The sequence below is a fragment of the Anomaloglossus baeobatrachus genome, chromosome 10, assembly GCF_048569485.1.
Source record: "Anomaloglossus baeobatrachus isolate aAnoBae1 chromosome 10, aAnoBae1.hap1, whole genome shotgun sequence".
NCBI classification, from domain to species: domain Eukaryota; kingdom Metazoa; phylum Chordata; class Amphibia; order Anura; family Aromobatidae; genus Anomaloglossus; species Anomaloglossus baeobatrachus.
This window is the reverse complement of record NC_134362.1, coordinates 123445944-123450259: the sequence shown is the minus strand read 5'-3', so window position 1 is coordinate 123450259 and position 4316 is coordinate 123445944. Positions and strand designations below refer to the sequence as shown.

Here is a 4316-nt window from a genome sequence, read left to right as displayed (position 1 = left end):
CTCTCTTCTTAGCACACAGGAACCACAATCCCTACACCATGCTTCAATGGATTCTCTCATCCCAGCCCAGTAAAACTACATATTTTACACAGTCATAAGCAGCCCATGGGCATTCACCTGCATTCAAACCAATAACAGCTCATAGACCAGACAATCCATCTACCACTGGACCAAAGACAGGAAGTTAAATCCACTGCCTGCGGTAACCAACTTAATCCTATAGGCTACTCACACAACAAACCCAACAGAAAGGAAAAAAACATGGCTTCGATTATCCATCCAATGAAAACGCATAACCATTGTGAGCCATTGGACAATGCAATTGGACACATGGTGACATGGTGCACGGCCCAATGAATCAAGTCTTTACTTCATATTCACGGTTTAAGCCCTTGGGTTCTAATGTGCCCAGAGTACATATCCAGAAAGATTCTCTTTCTTTGAGCTAAACACAAGTCAACAATACATTGTAAGCAGATTCTATTACCAGTCCCACACCATTTTGTGACGCATAATCACACAGTGATCCAATTAAGATTCCAAGTCATCGAACATGTCCAAGCCATACGTAGAGGAGGCAATAGAATTAGGAAGCTCAAAGAAAGGGAATCTTTCTGGATATATACTCTGGGCACATTGGAACCCAAAGGCTTAAACCATGAATATGAAGTACAGACTTGATTCATTGGGCCATGCATGGACATAATGGACATAATTCTAATAGGCAGGACAGGTAATAAGGAGCACAAGGGATATGCTAAAATGTGTTGTGTGACAAGACAGACACAGGAAAGGAGATGATAACAGGTGTAGGGACCAACAAGGTGAGACAAGGGGTATCAGGATAGGGTCAAGTAGGTATGAATGTAGTAATGGGGCAGGCATAGAGAATTGTATGCGAATGTGAATTACAATAAGTCACTAAGGAAAGGAATATGTGAGTGTGTGCCTAATGTAAACTAATATTGTACTGGCAAAATTATAGATGGAAAGGGAGAAGGGGAGAGGGGAGAGAGGAGGCTGTAATTGACTACAAGGGTATGAGTTATGAGTGATCATAGGGATAGTGCTACATAAGTGGAAATACCTATGGAGGACCGGATGTGTAAGCGCATACCTTATACAAACCTATAGAGTGCTGATGGGTGAGAGTGTGATGTTAGATATAAGACATCCTATAGTGAATAGTGAGCCGTAATCAAGTGCAACAGGGATATTTCACGTGACTATGGGAACCTGGAAGGTAAAGAAAGGGGAGAAAAAACTGTTAGACAAGGTAATCAGACAAACATGACAAATAAAAAACAAGGAAGAATGGAACTCCATACATACTGGAACCATATATAGTGTGAACACGAAAAAGAACCGGGCGTTAGAAAAAATGTGCACGGCCCAATGAATCAAGTCGGTTCTTCATATTCATGGTTTAAGCCCTTGGGTTCCAACGTGCCCAGAGTATATATCCAGAAAGATTCCCTTTCTTTGAGCTTCCTAATTCTATCGCCTCCTCTGCGTATGGCTGGGACATGTTCGATGACTTGGAATCTTAATTGGGCCACTGTGCGATTATGCGTCACAAAATGGTGTGGGACTGGTAATAGAATCTGCTTACAACGTATTGTTGACTTGTGCTTAGCACAAAGAAAGGGAATCTTTCTGGATATGTACTCTGGACACATTAGAACCCAAGGGCTTAAACCGTGAATATGAAGTACAGACTTGATTCATTGGGCCGTGCACCATGTCACCATGTGTGCAATTGCATTGTCCAATGGCTCACAATGGTTATGCGTTTTCATTGGATGGATAATCGAAGCCATGTTTTTTTCCTTTCTCTTGGGTTTGTTGTGTGAGTAGACTATAGGATTAAGTTAGTTACCGCAGGCAGTGGATTTAGCTTCCTGTCTTTGGTCCAGTGGTAGATTGATTGTTTGGTCTATGAGCTGTTATGGGTTTTAATCCAGGTGAATGCCCATGGGCTGCTTATAACTGTGTGAAATATGTAGTTTTACTGGGCTGGGATGAGAGAATCCATCGAAGCATGGTGTAGGGATTGTGGTTCCTGTGTGCTAAGAAGAAAGGCTGGCACCAGCCAGAAAGCCCCATTACAGCCAATAATCAACCGCTAGCCGCTGGAACTCGTTGCTCTAGATCATGTCAAACTCACACCAAGCAGGAATAGATACATTAGCCCACCATCCCACCCAAAGAGCAACTTCTGCTGCGCAGCTGGCTTTCTAGGCAGCAGCGCTATCGTGATGTCAGCGGGGGACATTGTGACAAGCCAGTGTTCCGTCACTTCATGTTGTGCACTGTTCAAACGGAAAATACATCAACAGGCAGACTACAGAAAAGCTTACTAACAAAGGTTAGAGAGGGGCTTTCTCAGAGGGCTTTTTACAGTTTGTCTATTCCCAATTAGCCGTTTAAGTATGCTTAATGAAAGTACTAATTCTTTCATAGGCCGCCCATTCTTAGTATTTGACGTTCCTTATATTGCGGTATCAGGCTTCGCAGCAGGTTGCAAAACATTCATCACCCATGACTGTCCCCAATTGGGCTCAGAAGCTAAATGTCTATCATGACCTCTCTTTTTGAAAGTCCAAGAGCAAGCAAACTCTTCCTCCAGGAGAGGGAGCCAACAGATCACTAAAGACATCATCATTGCTCAAAGAAAACACTGAAAAACAATGGAAGCTTTAATTGGAGTGGAATCTGATAGACAGCACCTGATGCCAAGTCTGCATCTTCTAACACCTGCAGTCACTGCAGCAGCTGAATCCAATGTGTCCAAAAGGGATCTATTCTATTCAATTGCAAATGATCTAGATAAGACTGAGAATAAGATACTGCACGGGACATAGCAGAGTTGGTCAAGTTGAGTGGAGATGAGTTTGCTATTTGGCACAGCTTTTGCATCAATAAAGCAAGTAAAAGGTGTGAAAGATAAAAAAAAGGGTGAAAGTGTGAAAAGTGAATTGGCCAAATTGAGGTGCATATAAAGTTTTTGCTTTCTTTCAATTCACTAATGGGGCTCATTTGAATCAGGTGAATTGAGTTCTGCTTTTGGAAACTGGGTTAAGAAGGGGTGCACCGGTCCTGGAGGTACTGCAATACCAGGTCAATGCGTGGAGTGGACAGAGCAAGATTTTTTCCATCTCCTTGTTCTAAAAATCCATTTAATATATGGTCCCCAGAGAGGGGACGTATCAGATATTAAACTGATAAGAACAGATTTAATTTTTTTTTTTTTCTGTTTATCAGTAGGACTTCAAAATAACAAAGGTGATCGCCTCCCGTTGCCTGGGAACCGTCCAGGCACAAGAGGGCTATGTGTCACCAGAAGGCGCACACACTTCCTCAAGGCCGGCAGACGTGCAATCCCAGGCACCTTCCAGTACCGACCAAGGTAGCGTCCTCCGAAACTACACTTGATCTTAGCCAAAAGGCCGAGAAGCTATAACCCGAATTGGTTACGGCCTTGAGTGGCACCCTGGCCTATACCGGACACATCTTAGGGAGAGGGAGACAAACCCACGCCTACAGAAGACATTTTGTCACCCAAGCCAACCCTTGAAAAGGCTGTTTTGCAGAGCAAAAACAAGAAGAATGATGCTTTTTGCAGCCGCCGCCCACTGCAATTAATCTGAATAACTCCTCCTCCTCCAAGCACCTCCCCTCCCCCTTGCAGTCTTTCCAATTCATGATACAAAAAGACGGACGGACAGGACAGGACAGGACAGGCTGCCTGACTTTCCGTCACTGCCACCCTTTGCCATCCTTGCCCGTAGAAAGCCCTTTCATCATCCCCAAACCCTAATCTTTTCCCTTCCCTTCCCAGCTGCGTCTCACTCCCTTTCATTAGGAAGTGAGCGCAGCCTTTTCTCCGTTCTGCACATGCGCGACGTTAAACACAAATGCGCAGGCGTGCGTTCCATTAGCCTCACTGCATTCCACTCCCATACAGGAAGTGGGCGCAGCTATTACTACGGTCGCACATAAAAGAACCCACGGCCACCACTGCACACAGCTGACTCCACCACAGGACACCCACTTCTACACCAACGCAGGTAAGACAGGATCGGCACCTCTATGCTCCCGTTACAATCAGGCTCAGTCACCATGTGATAACGCTCTCAACTCTTTAGTTGCAGGCTCCCCTTGCTTCACCTCCACTGGCTGTGCTGCCATTTCCTCTCCCACCTGGAAGGTATACTTTATTCCACTATTTTCCTGTTTCTCTCTTCCCCCTTTTCCCATAACCTACTTTTATCTGCATTTGTGGGGTATCTATATGCTATTTACATCATAGTTTT

The 4316-nt window shown here is 44.4% G+C and overlaps 1 pseudogene; it reads right to left on the bottom strand.

The window, feature by feature from the left end:
* Positions 1-3083: 3083 nt before the first annotated feature.
* LOC142255447 (U2 spliceosomal RNA) lies at positions 3084-3290 on the bottom strand (annotated as a pseudogene).
* Positions 3291-4316: the final 1026 nt, after the last annotated feature.